Raw genomic sequence first — 20,406 nt, forward strand, 5'->3', positions numbered from 1 at the left:
GTGTGAGGGGGATCAGAAGATGCATAGGGATTATTAGGTCTGGCATCGATACCTGCTGTCCGTTACTCTGGGTAGATACTGGTATCTCTCTCTCTCTCTCTCTCTCCTACGCAGCACTCAGGTTAATGAGTTTTATTTGATACCAGTCATAACTCAGAGTGGCCTTGGTCACCCCACCCTCACCATCCAATTATATCTTATCTGAATTTTTACTTCATATCTTTGGCACTGTATTTTCCCTGAATTCCACCCTCTTCCTAAATGATAAGATTTATATTAATCAGTCTGCCCATCCGCTACTTATATTCATGTGTTAATCTTTCACATTATTATCCGAGGACCTAATACAATGAACCTTTCTTTCCCTGTACAGTCCTCAAACACATGTGTCTTAATCACTAAGACAAGGGCACACCGTCAGCCTGACAGGATTCGTTTGCCTCCTTAGTCATCAATACCGGTACATAATTGCCGCCGGTACAATGCACACAGACGGATGCACGAAAAACTCATTGTCACTCAGCTGCCCAAGGTCCTCGACTTCATCTTCGGGAACAGAACGAGTATTTATCTTTATCTATCTATTCATATGTCTGTCTGTCTATCTATTCATCTATCTATCTCTTCATCTGTCTATCTATCTATCTATCTATCTATCAATCCGTCTATCTATGTCTGTCTCTTTATCTGTCTATCTATCCGTCCAGTAACCTATAGGCTATATTTTACCCTATCTATTTATATTTAAAGCCAGACGCCTCAATCCAGTAACGGATGATGGGGAGGTGGTTGAGGATGATGGGGAGGAAGTTGATGATGGGGAAGAGGTTGAGGATGAAGGGAAGGAGGTTGTAGATGATGGGGAGGAGTTGAGGATGATGGAAAGGAGGCTGAGAGGTGTTGGATTATTACAAAACTGATTATTATCAAGTTTCTAATCACTTATTTTATTATTTCTTTTTTAGTTTCTTTTTTTTGCAAGCTAGATGTTCGACATATGTAATAAGGGCAGGTCCACAGGCAATTCCAACTGACAGCACGAAGGCAGCTCATTGATTTCATCTCAGATTCATCATTGTGATGCCCCACACCTATGTTGCGACACTTAATATTAAAGTGCTGGAAAATTAAGAGAAAAAAATGCAAAAATGCTTAGAATGAAAACGCTTTGAATCATCGCGACGACTGCACAAAAAAATGACAATCCAGGTATTGACCTACACCCACCTGAGTGTCAAAGAGCGAACCTATGCCGACCCGACCTACATCGACCTGACCCTCAACGCCCCTCTCAATTCCATCAACACCGCCTTCAACGCCACCCTCAACGCCCCTCTCAACGCCTTCAACGCCACCCTCAACGCCCCACTCAACTCCACCAACGCCACCTTGAACGTCACCCTCAACGTCCCTCTCAACTCCACCAATGCCGCCTTCAACGTCACCCTCAACGTCCCTCTCAACTCCACCAACACCGCCTTCAACGCCACCCTCAACGCCCCTCTCAGCTCCTTCAACGCCTTCAACGCCACCCTCAAAGCTCCTCTCAGCTCCTTCAACGCCTTCAACTCCACCCTCAACGCCCCTCTCAGCTCCTTCAAAGCCTTCAACGCCACCCTCAAGCATCCCCACAACTCCAGCTTGGACTGGAGTGAGAGCAACAGGTGGTGGAGTAGCCCGAGTAGCTGGGGAAGAGTTAGGGCGTGTGGGGGAGATGAGGGGGAGGGAGGATGAGGGAGACGATCCCGGGAAAAAGACACTCCCGGGTCTGAAAGAAAAAAAAAGAAGACCCCGGGTCTGAAAAAAAAAGAAGAGACTTAGGTCTGAAAAAAAAAAAAGGAGACCCGGGTCTGAAAAAAGAAGGGACTCGTTTCCGAAAAAAAGAAGGGACCTGGGTCACAAATAAGAAGAGACCCGGGTCAGAAAAAAAGAGACCCGGGTCAGAAAAAAAAGAAGAGACGGGTCTGAAAAAAAGAAGAGACCCGGGTGTGAAAAGAATAAAGAAATCCGGGTGTGAAAAGAATAAACAGACACGGGCGTGAAACGAATAAAGAGACCCGGCTCTGAAATTAATAAAGAGCCCGGGTCAGAAAAAAAAGAGACCCGGGTGTGAAATGAATAAAGAGACCCGGGTCTGAAGAGAATAAAAAGACCAGGGTCACAAAAGAATATAGAGACTCATTAATGAAGAAAAAGAAGAGACCCTGGTCTGAAAAAAGAAGTGACCCGTGTCTGTAAAAAAGAAGAGACCCGGGTTTGAAAATTGAAGAGACCCAGGTCTGAAAAGAATAGAGACCCAGGTCTGAAAAAAATAGAGACCAGGGTCTAAAAAGAATATTGAGGTCTGAAAGCAATAGGGAGACCTGGGTCTGAAAACAATAAGGAGACCCGGGTCTGGAAAAAAGAGTTCCGGGTCTACAAAAAAAAAAGAAGAGACCGGGGTCTGAAAAAAAGAGGAGACCCGAGTCAGGAAAAAAGAAAAGACCCGGGTCTGAAAAAAGAAGAGACTCGGGTCTCAAAAAACAAGAAGAGACCCGGGTATGGAAAAATTAAGAGACCCGGGTATGAAAAAAACTGAAGAGACCCGGGTATGAAAAAAATGAAGACCCGGGTATAAAAAAAACAGGAGGAGACTCTGGTCCGGAAAAAACAAGAGGAGACCCGGGTCCGGAAAAAACAAGAGGAGACCCGGGTCCGGAAAAAACAAGAGGAGACCCGGGTCCGGAAGAAAAGAAGAGACCCGGATCCGGAAAAAAAGAGAAAAGACCCGAGTCAGGAAAAAGAAGAGATCAAGTCCGGAAAAAAAAAGAAGAGACCCGGGTCTGAATAAAAAAGGAAGAGATCCCGGTCCGAAAAACAGGAAGAAATCCGGGTCCGAAAAAGAGGAAGAGATCCCGGTCCGAAAATAACGAGGAGAGCCGGTTCCGAAAAAGACGAGGAGACCCGGGTCCGAAAAAAACGAGGGGACCCGGGCCCGAAAAAAACGAAGAGAGCCGGGTTTGAAAAAAAAACAGAGCCGGGTCTGAAAAGAATAAAGAGACCCACGTCCGAAATAATAGAGAGACCCGGGTCTTAAAACAATAGAGACCCTGGTCTGAGAAAAAGAAGGGACCCGGGTCCGAAAAGAATAAAGAGACTCGAGTCTGAAAAAAAAGAAGGGACATGGGTCATCAAAGACGAGACCCGGATGTGAAAGAAAGAGGAGACCCGGGTATGAAAAAAGAAGAGATCCGGGTCTGAAAAAAAAGATCCGGGTCTGAAAAAAAAAGACTCATTAATGAAGAAAAAGAAGAGACCCTGGTCTGAAAAAAGAAGTGACCCGTGTCTGTAAAAAAGAAGAGACCCGGGTTTGAAAATTGAAGAGACCCGGGTTTGAAAAGAATAGAGACCCGAGTTTGAAAAAATAGAGACCCGGGTCTGAAAAGACTAAAGAGACCCAGGTCTGAAAAAATAAAGAGACCCGGGTCTGAAAAAATAGACGGGTCTGAAAAAATAGAGACCCGGGTCTGAAAACAATAGAGACCCGGGTCAGAAAAAAAAGAAGAGACCCGGGCCCGAAAAAAAGAAAAAAAACATCTAATTATATCAACTTTTTTTTTCATTCCTTTCTCTGTTCTGCATTCGTTATATATATATATATATATATATATTTTCCCATGTTTCTTCTCTGATTTTTTTTTTCTTACTATTTCTTTCTTTCCCAGTTTGTTTCTTTTGCCACATTTCTTCTCTCTTCCTTTTTTTCTTTCTGTTTTATACGTGTATTACAGCATCACATACTACAAGACGTGAAGTAAGGTTAACATTTTCTGTATTAACTTGCACCACTAGTACCATCATACCACCTCCATCACAGTCACCATCATTACCACCTTCACCACCATCACCATCATTACCACCTTCACACCATCACCATCATTACCACCTTCACCACCTTCACCACCATCACCATCATTACCACCTTCACCATCACCATCATTACCACCTTCACCACCATCACCATCATTACCACCTTCACCACCATCACCATCATTACCACCTTCACCACCATCACCATCATTACCACCTTCACCACCATCACCATCATTACCACCTTCACCACCATCACCATCATTACCACCTTCACCACCATCACCATCATTACCACCTTCACCACCATCACCATCATTACCACCTTCACCACCATCACCATCATCACCACCTTCACCACCATCACCATCATTACCACCTTCACCACCATCACCATCATTACCACCTTCACCATCATTACCACCTTCACCACCATCACTATCATCACCACCTTCACCACCATCACCATCATTACCACCTTCACCTCCATCACCATCATTACCACCTTCACCACCATCACCATCATTACCACCTTCACCACCATCACCATCATTACCACCTTCACCACCATCACCATCATTACCACCTTCACCACCATCACCATCATTACCACCTTCACCACCATCACCATCATTACCACCTTCACCACCATCATTATCATCACCACCATGACCATCATTACCACCTTCACCTCCATCACCATCATTACCAAATCACTTTCATCATCATTTTTTTTTTTAATCATCTTTAATTGTATCCAGACTAACTTACATGGCCATCACCGTCATCATCACCACCACCATCAAGATTACACAACATTCACCACCATCACTACCACTACCTTTTGCTGCATGAGATCAAACCCACAACTACATTTCAGTTCAGCAACACAAGCTACAAGAGAGGTAGAAGGGTAGATGAAGTACCGTAGAGCAGCCTGGGGCTCTACTACAGGTGTACAGTTAACACCTTTGCCTCTTACAACTCATTCCCTTTCTTCCCTCCCCCCTTTCCGTCTTTTCTTTACTCTTTTTCATGTCTTATTTCATCGTTTTCCTCTTTTCCACTATTTTTTTCCTCACTCATTTTTGTTTACATCTTCTTCATTTCATCTTCGTCCCTTCTTTTTTTCTTCTTTCATTTTTCATTCTCTTTCACTTGTTTCTCTTCTTTTCTTTCTTTCTTCACTACTTTACAGCAGGAAAGCAACAAGAGAAGTAGGAGCCAAGATGAGGTAAAGAGAAGGGGCCTGAGATTCCAACAAAGGTGTCTCGAGTTCCGCCCTGCATGAGTCTTAGCTCCCTTTTAGTTCTTTGTCATATTGTCTTTATTTTCCTTTTATTTCTTTTTATATCCTTGTTTTGTTCAGTGTTCTTCTTTTGTGCTTTTCCTCTTGTTTGTTTTCCTCATTGTTAATCATGTTTAATCCTTTCTCTTCCATTCTCATAATTCCTTTTCTTTTCACTTTTGCTTATCTGTATCCCACCCATTTTGAGTTTCTTATAGTTTTCGTGGATTTGTATTCTTGTATTTTTCCATTTTCTACCAAATTGTTCTCTCTCTCTCTCTCTCTCTCTCTCTCTCTCTCTCTCTCTCTCTCCATCAAATTTCAGCATGACAGCTTACAAGAGAAACAGGAAGGATGATGATGTCGGGCTTAATTATTTACAGTAGACTTTGTACAGTCGGCAAAAGAAGTGACGGCGGAGTATCCAGAAGGTTTCGGTCAGTGATAATGAATGTAATGTTACTCCTCTTATATCTTTGCAAGAAGACACCTGTTATGTAAAATTGTAATAGAAAACAATAAGTACTTGGCAAAGTACTTATGCATTTCAAAATTGTAGGAAACTGTTTGTTACGATAATAAATAACCCTAACCGGAACTAAATGAAATTTCAGAACTATCGCTCAAGCTCAGTCAGGAATTAGTTGCGAGTTTAATTCGAGTGTCGTAGTAAGCATTTTTTTTTTTTTTTTTTTAATGGCGTAAAACTGAAAAGAAAAGGCTTTCAGTAAACACTGAAAATCTGCCATTATTATTTACAAGATATTTACCGTTAGACTACTAGCGAATAGTTGAAAGTCATTTATTTCCGTTTTTGTTGTCTCCATGGACGACGACAGAAAGCGGGAATGCGGCGTAACTTAGTAGGCTATTTTAAATGGCTCGATCAACAAGCACGAATGAAAACTTTTACTCACAGAAATGCAGCTATTTCACTGCATTCGGCCATTTTTTCACTAAGAAAAATCTGTGGAAGACTAAGTATAAGCCTGATAACTATCAGTGAATGAAATATAAAAGAACCTCGCAAATTTGCCATGAGTCGGAGCTCCATGGAGAACGCAGACTTGTGTCACAGTCTATAGTACCCTCGGTGCCTGAACGACTGGCAAGAGTAGTAAAATGCAATAAACATATGAATGAATTCAAAATTTCCGAATCAGCATTTTCAGTTAGACAGGAGACAGCGGTTTATTTAAAAAGAAAGATATTCCATATTTAAAACATCGAACAAGTATGTGCTTTTGCTAAAGTGACCACTGATTTACTGGAGCTATAAGCGGGACATTGTCACGTGTGTATATATATATATATATATATATATATATATATATATATATATATATATATATATCACTCTGAGGCTGCTAATCAAACACTAACGTCTTAGACAAACTCCGAACATACCGTATGGTTCGGTGAATAGCTGATCAAAGATGTCAGTGAGTATAATAGATTCCATATTAATAATTCGCAATTTCATTTGGTTTGGATTATGCATAATTTTACTAATTCATCATAGTTTCATAAAGTAAGGTCATCTTATATCTAATGTAATAATAATTTTCTGAAAGCGGGACACGGAAGATAATTTGCTAAAAAAAAAAAAAAAAAAAAAAGGGACGTATTAGTCGCAAATAAATAAGCGTGACACGTCAAAAAAGCGGGACTCTGGTCACCTTAGCTTTTGCACTGCACGAGTGTAAGCCCACGTTTTAGTCCTCTTTATTGCTTAGTGTCAGAGAAAATGGTATAATTTGCCATATCTAGTAATTTTACATCAATAGCGAATACAGCGCATAATTACATTTATTATATGTTAAGAGGAGGCAAGGAGTAAGAGGCAGAATAGGTCTTGCTGAAGCTTCGGGTAGGGTATCCTTAATAAGAATAGTTTAATTTTTGCGGCATCCTTATTGTTCCTATATCATCACCATAGCATTTGAAAAGCAAGTAGAGTATTACATTCACTAGAATTTTCCTAGGTTGGCCTTCGAAAGTAGATCATCAGTTATTGAAATCCTGGGACGTAAACATGAGCACTGGGATACTCTGTGCACCACGCGTGGAGTCCGGAGTAATACAGTACACATTCAAATCGGGAAAATTATATGTTACAGGCATTGAGCTGTATAGGATGAAGAGGCTTTCTCATGGGTAGCGCCACGTAGTTTGGAGTAACCGCCGCCAGGGGCCCAGGACGGAGCTGATGTTTATCTACACCACCGAAGGCCACGTCTTTTGAAATCAGCCGATGAATTCGGAAAATATAGTGCCATGGCCCACTGCTTCGCTTATGTAAGCAACAGCGAAAGAGAAACAGCAAGATAAGAACAGTGATCCAATTGCATTACCATTGTGGAGGCGACGAGTGCAGGTGTTTCAATGTGGCGGCCAAAGTTACATGCTGGCTGCGGAGATAGTCTTTCCATTATAGAGCTCAGTGGTTACAGGTTAGCTTCTAGTATATCATTGCCTTATGTTATTCATTTCTTACAGTGGCGTATATAGGTCCATGGAAAAGGGGGGGGGGTCCACAGGGGTGAATCCATGATTTTTTTTAAGGGGAGGGAGAGAGCGAAGCAAGCCTCTACAGCTGGGAGATCTGGGGGGGGGGGGCATTGTAAGCTCCCCAGGATATTTTTTGAAAATCAAGCATTTTTAGGGGCATTTTGAGGCCTCAGGAGGGATATATTGCACTAATTTGACATTCAGTGGCAAAACAATATAAAGAAGTTTATGTATCTTGGCCAAAACAAAAATGAGCTATTTGAAAAATATTTAATTAGGGAATTCTACAGTACCCAGCATGTATAAAAAAAAAAAAAAAAAACTGCTAGACCGTAATATACAATTATTGATTCCTTCATTCTGGAAGTTGCAATGTTCCTTTTTATGTGAAACATTTAAAAAGTTAAAACTAGCATTAATGACTTAGAGAGAGAAAAAAGAGAGGGTACTGCATATGAAACAATAAGCACATTAAACTAACACTCACATTAATGAAGTTGCGAGAGAGAGAGAGAGAGAGAGAGAGAGAGAGAGAGAGAGAGAGAGAGAGAGATTCCTTACTAGAGTAGTGTGAGAGTTGATCATTTGAAATCAAGCAGCCTGTTTTTACGGCTGAATTCATTGATTACTTCATGATAGTTCAACTCAATATTCTTATGTACAAAAAGTAAGGCTAATCCATTCAGTCTTTGCTCCGACATGGTGGAGAGCAGGTATGACTTCAGATACTTTAAGCAGCTGAATGACCGTTCACTTCTAGCAGTTGTCACCGGAAGTGTTGCAAAGATATGCAACAGTGTTTCAGTGTTAGGATACGTGCCAAATTCTTGGCAGACATTCAGAGATGCAACAACAGATTTTGGTCTATCTTTCTCCTCCCGATTCTTTCATGTGTTTTGCCATCTGTAGCATAACTATGCTACCTTTAAGGAACTTATTGTATATTGCAGCTGCTTCATGTACATCTGGGAATGCTTACTTACACAAAGGGAAAGAAAGAGATAGCATAGCTTCTGCCATGAAGAATGCTTTGAAGTGAAGCGCTCATTCAGCAGCTGTAATACTGTATCAATATAAGGCAAAAAAACAGCTCGTTTGTGGTAGGCGTATGCTTCTGCATCACCAGATTCAGTGGGGGATTAGACCGGTACTGTTGTCGGCCTACACTCCTTGGGGCTTGAATCACTCTTCCACACTTTTGTTAACAGTCCCAAACAATCCTTTGAATGCATCATAATTCCTGTACATTTGCAACACATCTATACAGTCTTTCACACTGTCAAGAGCTTGCACTAGATCCATTTCAATACCTTGCAGTTTTTGTGATAGCGGTCTGTTTTATATACGTATTTAGGACCGCAAATATGTAGGCCTACTGGGACAAAAGGGGGGAGAGGCATGACTGAGTGCCCCTTCCCCCCTGTATACGCCACTGGTATTAACTGAAACTTGAAAGATAATTAACCCATTCTTTGCCAATATTGTTTCAGAATTATTCTTGCTCTCTCCAGACGATGCTATTCCGCTTGGGCGAGACTGTGAACTAGAGGAGTTAGATGCAACGTTCATTAATCCCTTCAGTGCGAGAAGTATACCCTAAGCCAAATAAAAGTCATGTGGAGTAGAGTGGAGATGTTTTATTTTTTTTTTTTTTTTTAATAACGGAACAGAGGCATGGGAAACAAATGAGTGAAAAAAAAAAAATCCATACACCAGATTACTGGTGTCCTCCATTCATAAAATATCAGTAACAGTTGGACTTGAACAACTGAAGGTTGACGTTTGCAGAGAAACAACTCTGGGGAAGCGAGTTCCAGAGAGATGCAGTTCGGGGAATGAAAGAATTCTGATAGGCAGAAGTTCTGCAATATGGCTGAGTGACATTCCAGTCATGAGCACTACCAGATGCCCGTGTAGCACGAGGGAAGGCATGGAGAGGTGGCACAATGGACGCAACTTCGTCTGAGCATTTGCTATAAAAATATCTGTAAAATAATGCAAGGGAAGCAACATTCCTTCTTACTTGTTGGGGAGGTAGTTTATTTATAATAGGAGAATAATAAATAATTCTAGCAGCTTTGTTCTGAAATTTGTCTAGTTGTTTTAATGCGACCTCTCCACATCCATTCCACAAAAGTGTGTAATATTCAAGTTGAGAGCACACATGACTCTTATAAATTATAGCTAACTGCTCGTCAGTGAAGAAGTTCCGGACTCTGTACGATAATCCAAGTTTCTTTGAGGCGATTTTAGCAAGCGATCTGACATGAGAGGTCCAGCTGAGGGCGAATACAGTACTTTTAGAAAGGGGAATATTGGTAGCACTGAAGGTAATATACGAATCTGGCAGCATCAGTCTATTAGTAAATTGTATATATACGGTTTTACTAGCATTAAATGAGACAAGATTGTTTTGTCACCATTCACTGATCGTAGAGAAGTCTTGATTTATGGAGATGGCTGTACTGAGTTGAGAGTTAGAGATATTAGACACTGTAAATGGGTGAGTGTGAATGAACTATGAAGTGTTGAATCATTTGCATATGAATGGATGAGATTCTGGGTGACAAATAAGAGATCATTAGTATGAACCGGGAACAGGGTTGTTGCCAGAACTGATCCTTGTGGCACGCCAGCATTAATTGAGTGGAATGTACATCATCTACCTTTAATCTTATTTTTCTGTTGCTGAGGTATGAGGAAAGCAGAGGAACAAAAGACACTAGTCCATAGCAAGGGAGTTTGGACAGCAGGGAATGGTGTCATACTCTGTTGAAAGCCTTAGAAATATCAAGGGCTACTGCATGAGTTTCTCCATGCAGATCGATTGACTGATGGATGGTACGAGTCAGGAGATTGAATACGTCAGTGGTGGATCTTTCGCGGCGAAAACCATATTGTCTATCACTAATTAAGTTGTTGGATTCAAGATGTTTAACTATGTGCTTATTACTTAAAATTTGAAATACTTTACCAAGAGAAGATGTGACAGCTATTGTTCTGTAATCAGAGGCATCAGAGGAACTTCCTTTCTTTGGAATTGGGTGGATATTAGCTTCTTCCCATGAATTAGGGAATGAAGAAGTATAGTATGCCTAGTCTGAATAATTTAGCTAGAACAGAGGCAGTCTCTGGGGAACACTTCTTCAAAATTATTGGAAAAATTCCATCTGGTCCTGGAGCTTTGTTGGTACGTAAAATGTCTAGGATGGATTTTACGTATCTTGTCTGAATTTTAAGTGGAAAAATTTCGGGAGAGTCAAGTTCTAGTACTGGGACGTTCTGGCTGACTTCCTCTATGGTAGAATTTCTGGCAAATATACAGGCAAAGATATTTGCATTCCCACACGGGTCATTTGTAATGTTGCCATCTGAAGATTTTAGTGGGGGAATGGATGATGATTTGTTAAAGTTATTATTGAAAGAATTGAGAGTTGACCAGAATATTCATTTGTCATTAGGGCTGTTAAGTAGTTTTGATGTTTGATTTTGAGGAAAGTTTGATTTAGCGAGATTTATTACAGCTTTTGCATGGTTTCTAACAATTTTAAACTGAGAGAGTGATTCAGATGTTTTTGATTTTCAGTAAGAGTTTTATGCTAATGATGTTTGGGCTGTTGCTCTGGCACAATTGCTGTCAAATCATTTTGGAGAGTTCGACCTTTTAGTGAACTGTTGACTTGGTATGAATAAATCCATACCAGCTAGTATTAAGTTGCAAATGCTCATTCTCATACAAGACGAGGCGTCTATCCAATTCATCTCTCAATGCTGGCCTAGGTGTGTGGCGATCCCACTGCCAAGCATGTGTGGTGCAAGCAGTTTCATACTTCCAACGGTATAGTAAGCAAGATGCAGCAGTTCTGAACTTGTTTCCTTTGTATTTATTTATATATTTGTTTAATTATTTTCTCATCGTTCAGATTAAGAAATATTATAATTACTTTTTTTGCCCTCTTTTAATCCTATGTGAAAATAGAGAACAAAAGTGTTCATTTATATACATTTAAATCAGCTTTAATTATCTCCAGACAAATCAAGAAAAATTGCATCTTTCGTTACAATATATTATTTATAAAGGAATGCAATATTTTTTATGATATTTTTCCTCAATAAATATAGGAATAAATATAGTGATCCTGTAGTAGAGCAAGGCATAAATAAAAGTGAAGTAATATTTGTACAAAGCGAAAGTCTGCTGACTCGGTTTTTGGGTCGGCGACTCCCGAGGGAGGTGGGTGGGAAAACGCACTACTGGGAGAGAGACTGAACGGCTTTATTGCTGTTATTGTTGTTTACAACAGCTGGACTGGACTTGCCCAGGCATACTCGGAGAGAGAGAAGAGAATGGGATAGACAGATCCACTGAAGGCAACCTGCACCACCTTTGTTAACAGGTAAGTATTACTTCTTCCTTGCTCCAACACCCACCACCACCCAAACCCATCCCCCCCACCCCTCTCAACCCAAATCACGTTTTTGTACCCAGGACTCGCGAAACGAAAACGGGTGTTTTGTTTTGATGTGTGTGTGTGTGTGTGTGTGTGTGTGTGTGTGTGTGTGTGTTTAAAAATAGATAAAGATGTAATCTGCTTTCAGTCAGAATTGGGGGAACGGTTGAAGGACAGAACAGGAGGAATGTTCTTGTCTTTCAAGAACAATGGGTCAAAGATGTAGGTCACGGGGCTGGGTCAAACGTTGATTCAGCAAAATCAACGTCAACAGTTTTTATCCAGTTATGACAAAACTTGGAGGAAGAGCTGAGGGTATGGCAGGAATTGGGTGATTCAGTTTTGAGAACGCTCATTGAAAGATCAAGGTCACAGGTCAAGGTCAAATTTTCGATTCGGATGTGTCATAGTTAACAAAATAACTCAAACTGTTGTAGTCTGCTTTTAATCACGCTTGGCTGAATGGCTGAGGGTGGGGCACAGAGTAATGATTTTTTTTAGAACTATAAGTCAAATTTTTAGATCATGGGGCATGGTCAACTTCAAATTTTCATCAGATTTACACCATTTGTGAAAGGTTGTGGATAAGACACGAATAACAGGGTGTGATTATGAGCATAATCAAAGGTCAAGGTCAGAGGGAAAGGTCAAAGGCCATTTTTATAAGACAGAGTCAGCTCAGAATTTTGGTATTATTTGAATAAAATTTTGTACAAGAGTTATGGGTCATATAATACAGAATATTCATAAACTCGAACAAAAACTTTATTTTGTAAAACTCATAAAGATTTCGATCAGAGTAATAATAACAAAAATAGTGATAGTAGCAGAATAAACTACAAATATACAGAAATATATAATTAGTCTTCAAAGTGTTAAGAAAATATTGCCACAGATATATAGTATAGCAAGAGTTGATATACCCTTTATATAGGAAGGTTTGAACTCATGAATCAACAACACCATCAAGTTACCCTACTGTTCCACTGCGTCTAGTTCATGATCAAGCAAGTGTCACTTTCTTCCTGACATTTCACATCTAAGATGATCATCTATGGGCAGAGAAACATACCAAGCCTCTCTCAGCTATTCCAGTGCATCTACTTCACACTTACAGCATATACTGTACATCACTTTCCTCCCTGATGTACAGTACAGTACCACAGAAAATTGTCTATGAGCAGAGAAACATACCATACCTCTCTCAGCCATTCCACTGCATCTACTTCACAGTTGGGGAATGTCCATCATATTGCTTCCTGGTACACACTACAGTATCAGGGAAAATCATCTAAGGGCTTAGAAACATGAAGCTCCAGTTGCATTTTTACTAGTCCACAACATCATACTCAACACACACAAACACCACAACCCACGAGGCAACAGAATACATTAAAACTCAAAATTTTCACCAAAGATATTCTTCCTCATAAGGCAATGCAACAGATTTAAACACACTTCACCTATCCCACACACACAACACACCATCACAAGGCTTCAAGATTAAACAAAGTGATCAACAACATTTCTGCACAAAGAATATGGAAAACTGGAAGGCCTTTGTAACAACACTTTGTCGCTTCACAGACACCTCTAGACTGTACAAAATATTTAACAGCATCACTAAATCACAAACATGCACTTCCAAGACCCACGCTACCATCACCTACAACACCCAACGCATCACATTCTACAAAGAACAAGCAAATATTCTTATAAATCACTACAAAACATAAGTCACAACATGCACAGGGTCTGATAACAAACCTCTCAAGATAGGCCGTCCTTTTCTCTCGATCACAATGCAACCCCCTTCGCTCCGGAAGAGACACTTAACATCAACAAAAAGAACCCTACAAGCACAAGGCCAGATGGTATCAGCAACCTGCACCTGGAGCATTAAGGACCACAAGGCATCCAGACCCTGACAAACATCAGCAACTACTCATATTCACAATGCAGCATTCTCTGTATTTGGAAACACGGAACAGTCACCAATATATCTAAACCAAACAATGACCCGACACTCCCTTCTTTGTACAGACTCGTAACACTACTTAGCACACCATCCAAAATAGGTGAATGTCTCATTCTCGATAAAGTCATTCCCCATGTCCCCCTTGCACGGATTCAAAGCAATGTGTTCTACAAGCATCTTACTGGCTAATCTCACGCAACGAGCATCGAATGGCATGAACTCCATGACACCACGTCAGAGTACACTTCTCACAACAGATAAGTAAAGCAGTAGATGCCATCCCGCGATGCAAAGTAATCACCAAGATAATGAAAATGAATATGGAGAACAACACTAACTGTTGGCTTGTCAGCTATTTATCTGGCAGATAAGCATATGTTATATTCCACGGCAAGTCATCATGAACAAGAAATTTCCCTAACGTAGTTCCACAGGTCTTTCTTGTCTCACCCATACTCTTCGACCTATACACACATTCCCACACCCCAGCCACTTACAAACATTGCCTCATTATGCAGATGGCATCACCAAAATAACCACACACTTCGTTGCAAACACAGACTCCACACCGCAACAGGACTTGCTCAGCACACTGCAGACTTGTGTGGACGACAGGCTGAAGATTGCCCCAGTCAACTCCAGCACCACACTCATCATCAGCAGTAAACATGACCACAGGCACTCCCCCCACATCACACTTAACAATGTACATGTGCCACACACACCCTCTGTTAAGACCCTTGGAGTGACATATAACACTGGACTCACCTTCAAGGGCCAGGTACATCAAGAGGCGGTGCATCACCAGACTTAATGCACTAAGGGCAACTATAAGGCCACACTATGTTGAACAAAAAGAAACACTCTTCTTACCCAACAAACATTAGATGAGTAAAGTCATATGCCTCCCCGGCATGGGGTCCCATCCTATCTAATGTTCGCTACAACACATTGCAGATCATACAGAACAATGCTTTATGCATCACCACAGGTTCCACCAATATCAAACCAACAGCTTACTTGCAATCTGAAACAAAAATCCTCCCTGTCAGTGTAATGAATCAATTCGCGACATTTCCCTTTTGTGAGAAGCCACGAACTATTAGTGGAAAACTCACTGTGTATCGCTCAGTTAACTGTTTCTCTCTCCATTTCGGAGTATACTTTTCAAAACATTCGTCACTTTCAAAAGTGACCTATTTAATGCACGTCACTAAGTGCTCTACTGAGCGATACAATTGTTTCTTTATTGTTCGCCCCTGCTTGCCTCAACCGTTAGCCACGCCTTCTTCCGGTGGCTTGTGCGTCCTGCCTATACATCATTTGAATTCAGTCAAGTGTTTGTTGTGACGGACAGAGGTCCTGTGCTCAAGAAGTGTGAGAGGTCAGCTAGCACCCAAGCTCCACTAGTACAGTTGCCCAGTACTCCCACCCCCCGGGTGATACACAGCATTCATCGACCGGTATTTCCTTTTTGTAATCCTAGTTTTAAGAGTTTAATTAAGGTGTTTTTCCTAGGCGTAAGTATTTAGCTTTTGTGTGAGTGAGTGCGGTCTCATTGATTTGATTTGAAATGTAATGTTAAATTTATTTTTGTAATCAATAAATTTAACAGTTCTTTTTCTTGAGCTTAATGTAAAGTAAACTCTTGTTTCATTTCTCCAAATTAAGCTTATTTCCCACATAGCTCCTAGCTTGCATACACGTTTTGCTATTCATAACTGGTACTTAGACCAGTCTTGTTGTATTAACTTAAAATCCGTTGTGCCATAGGAGTTAAGCATCAGCAAGGACCTGATTATTATTATTAGTATTAGTTATTTATTGTCAGGGGTGAAGTAACTTTCTCCAGAGGCTAACAGTACTAATTCGGCATTTGTAAGTAATTAGTCTCTGCTGTGTACTGTTGAGAAAGTTTATAAATTCTCGTTCTTAGAGAATCGTTGCTTGATTTAGCAAGACAATCATTGTCTCTGCTCTTTAATATTATTGAATATTATTATCAATTAAATAATACATAGCATTTATTTTAAAAACACAGTGATATTATTAAAAAAAACCGTGACAATTGGCGACCTCGCCAGGATATTAACTCCTAGCTATAAAGCTATTCACGAGATAGTGCTCACTCGTTCATATTTAGGTATTTATCATTAAAGTTTATAGACACAAGTTTACTAGTGTTTACCGTTAATTTAGCAAGTGAATTTTGCTTTATCAATCCATAGAGTACTTAACTCTAGTTTATTCTTGGTAACGCCAGACGATTTTATTCGCTTCTGGGAAGTCGTCGTACCCATTGTGTTAATTGTTGAGTCTTCCCAGTCATTTGCATTTTCGCTTTATTCTTATCCAGTTAACTAGGTAAGACTGGTCACCACTAGCTTGTGTCTGTACTCTTTACTTGTATTTATTAGCATTCGTTTGCGAAGCAGCAATCAGTACTGAGTCGCTAGTTATTTAGATTTGAGTTAGCGACATGGCTACCACCATATTTTTACAGGAAGCCAAAGATATGGGTCTTACAGACCCAACTGAAATTAAAGAATACATACTCTCACGGCATAATAAGGAGCAGCAGCGCGAGAATGATGCCCGCGAAGAGCGTAAGATACAGCGTGAATACGAGCGAGAACAGCGCGAATACGAGCGAGAACAGCGCGAACACGAGCGTGAACAACGAGACAGAGAACGAGAACACGAACGTGCCGAGCGAGAAGCACGCGAAAAACATGAACTTGAAGTGCTGAAGCTCAAGCGAGATTCCTTGGCTTCAGACACGTCTGGTGCAGTTGGTCCAAGCTCCACGAGCGTTCTCCCTGCACATGTCCTGGCGACCCCACGCATCAAGCTTCCTTCATACAAGGAAAACGAGTGAATTGAGCCGTACATAGCTCGTTTTGAGGACATTGCAGACATGTATCAACTGGATGAGGCAGCTAAGCGGCTTCAGTTTCTTAGCCTATTTGAGGGCCCTGCCCTCGATATTCTCCACAGAATTCGTGGAGACAATCTCACATATGAGATGATGAAAGCTGCACTCATTAAGGCGTATGGTCTTACAGTAGACGACGCCAAAGTTCAGTTCATGCGAGCTCGTCTCCAAGACAAGGAGACAGCTGTTCAGTTCCTTGATCGTCTCACAGCTTACTTAAATGAGTGGATGGAGAAAGATGAAACTCCTTCCACGCGTGAGGGGATAATTGACCTTATGCTGCGTACACAGCTAGAGAGGTCGTGGCCTGCTGAGCTCATAGCACAGCTTAAGATCTGCCAGGTGAAAGATGCCAGCCAAATGGTAGAAAAGGCTGACGCATTCTTTACTGCATACGGGTATCAAACTCGTAAGCAAAACACCTGGAACAGAAAAGCTGATAAGTCTGGGAAGCCGTCTCAGACTGAATCCCAGCAACAAGGCCATTCTCAGAATAATGGCCAAGGTCCAAGCAAACCGCAGAAGGACCAGGGGCAAAACACTCAGAAACCTGAGTGGAAGAGGTACAACAAGTAACCTAACCAGCAGCAGTATCAGCCACGCAACCGACCGATGGGACAAACTTTTTCACCACCAGCTCCAAAGAGGCAGGAAGCGAATGCAGCCTTCATTCCTCAGCAGCAGCACGGTGGTCACGTCCCTACCAGTGTGGGTACTTCCCCACAGTTCACTAGTCCCACAGTGACAGTGAACCCCCCTCCACAGATGGCCAATGTTCCATCTTCCCAACATAATTCACAAGGCACAATGTTTGCCACATCAATTCAGCAGCCTCATGAGTGGCTAGCTGCTTCCTCCACAGGCCCTCCCACAGGTGACAGTACCTTCCTTGTTCAGCCAGGGTTTGTGGGAGATATTCCTGTGAAGGTCCTGAGAGACAATGGTTCCTCAGATTGCTCTGTTAAGCAGAGTTTAGTTCGGCCTGAGCAGTATACAGGTCGACAGATCCATGCAAACCTTATTGATGAATCAGTGAGATTGTTCCCTGAGGCATGTATCCAGGTGGCATCTCCATTTTATACTGGTACGACACTTGCAGTTGTCATGCCAGAACCTTTATTTGAACTCATCATCGGCAACATTCAAGGAGTCAAAGATAGTTGCTCCGATGATGACGCTACTCAGACTTCGGCTGCTGCGGTAACACGAGCCATGGCTGAGGCTCCAGATTGTGTCACCCCAGTGATCATTGAATCGCCGCAAGATCTGATGTGTAGTCAACTTGTTGTGCAAGAACAACAATCTGACCCGACACTTGCTGCCGTGCGGAACAAACAAAAGGGTCGAGTGATAAAGTATTCACGGGGAGGTCGAGCCAAGTTCCTTCGCAAACAAGGACGGCTCTACTGTGAGTCACGAACACCCGAGGGCGAGGTTCGACTGCAGTTTGTCGTTCCCGCCAAGTACCGCCTAGCAGTGTTAGAATGGGGTCATTGTTCAGCCTCGGGAGGTCACATGGGCAAAAAGAAGACCCAAGGCCGTATCCGAGCTGACTTTTTCTGGCCAGGGATGGGACGGGACATAGATAGTTTTGTCCGTTCCTGCAGTGTGTGTCAAAGTAACACCACTAATCAGGGATGTGTCCTTCCTGTGCCGTTCATAACCACACCTGTAATCTCCGAGTCAGTTGAGAGACAGGGTAGTGGTGAAGTGGGTGCAGACCTGACGTCTCGCCCATTGGCCCCACAGGACACATTATGTCCAGGGCCTGTACACACATATTATGTACCGTAAGTTAAGGGGGAAGTTGAGAGGCGACTTGAGGCTATGGAAGACCCAAGTTTGCATAAGGATTCTCAGCTTCCCGGTACTAATAGAAGTACTGTAGGTTAAGGGGGAAGTTCGAGAGAGAACTCCACAGAGGCGACTTGAGGCTATGGAAGACCCAAGTTTGCACAAGGATTCTCAGCTCCCCGATACTAATATAAGTACTGTAGGTTAAGGGGGAAGTTCGAGAGAGAACTCCACAGAGGCGACTTGAGGCTATGGAAGACCCAAGTTTGCACAAGGATTCTCAGCTCCCCGATACTAATATAAGTACTGTAGGTTAAGGGGGAAGTTCGAGAGAGAACTCCGCAAAGGCGACTTGAGGCTATGGAAGACCCAAGTTTGCACAAGGATTCTCAGCTCCCCGATACTAATATAAGTACTGTAGGTTAAGGGGGAAGTGAGAACTCCGCAGAGGCGACTTGAGGCTATGGAAGACCCGAGTTTGCACAAGGATTCTCAGCTCTCCGATACTAATATAAATACTGTAGGTTAAGGCACAGGTTGAGGACCCGTGTGCAGTTCGAGGCTATGGAAGACCCGAGTTTGCACAGGGATTCTCAACTTGACACTAATCGTGTGCTGTAATTAATGGCGACCTCGAATGTACGAAGCTTAGGCTGTCACTCGTATTTTTTCAGCCAGAGCGTACTTTTCGTACCATGTACTGATTGCTAGGCAGAGAGAGTAATTGTAACATAATAATATTTTTGTCTCATTGACATTTTTGATGCTCCACCTCAATTGGTTTTGCAGGTTCAGCAATGGGTGTAGCAGTTTTGCTGTGTGGACCAGCTGATCGTCTGCCGCACGCTGCCGCCTCTTCTCCTCTGCCTTCGTCGTCGCCATATTATTATTTACTGTGTCATTTTAAACGTAGGTACAGTTACACAACAACTGTCACACCTACACCGTGTATTACATACACCACGCTACACAACAATTAGTTGTCAGTGTAAATGTAGCGAATTTTCGCTCAGTTTGACCTGAGTACAGGATTTTCACCGTCGTCACGGAGTTTTTCCCTCAAGCTTGCTTCTATTAACGTAAATACGAGGTTTTTTCGTTCACTGGCGACTGCGACTTTCTCCTGTAGCAGGATAGCACACACACCACAGTGTGAATCTTGTGTGAATGACTTAGGATGTGTACATATATATATATATCCACAAATTTTTTCCCATAAGGAAAAAATTTAATTTTGTAGGGGCGTAATGTAACGAATCAATTCGCGACATTTCCCTTTTGTGAGAAGCCACGAACTATTAGTGGAAAACTCACTGTGTATCGCTCAGTTAACCGTTTCTCTCTCCATTTCGGAGTATACTTTTCAAAACATTCGTCACTTTCAAAAGTGACCGATTTAATGCACGTCACTAAGTGCTCTACTGAGCGATACAATTGTTTCTTTATTGTTCGCCCCTGCTTGCCTCAACCGTTAGCCACGCCTTCTTCTGGTGGCTTGTGCGTCCTGCCTATACATCATTTGAATTCAGTCGAGTGTTTGTTGTGACGGAGAGAGGTCCTGTGCTCAAGAAGTGTGAGAGGTCAGCTAGCACCCAAGCTC

The sequence above is a fragment of the Coenobita brevimanus genome, chromosome 14 (genome assembly GCF_032717465.1).
Source record: "Coenobita brevimanus isolate Jiangsu-jjx chromosome 14, ASM3271746v2, whole genome shotgun sequence".
NCBI lineage: Eukaryota > Metazoa > Arthropoda > Malacostraca > Decapoda > Coenobitidae > Coenobita > Coenobita brevimanus.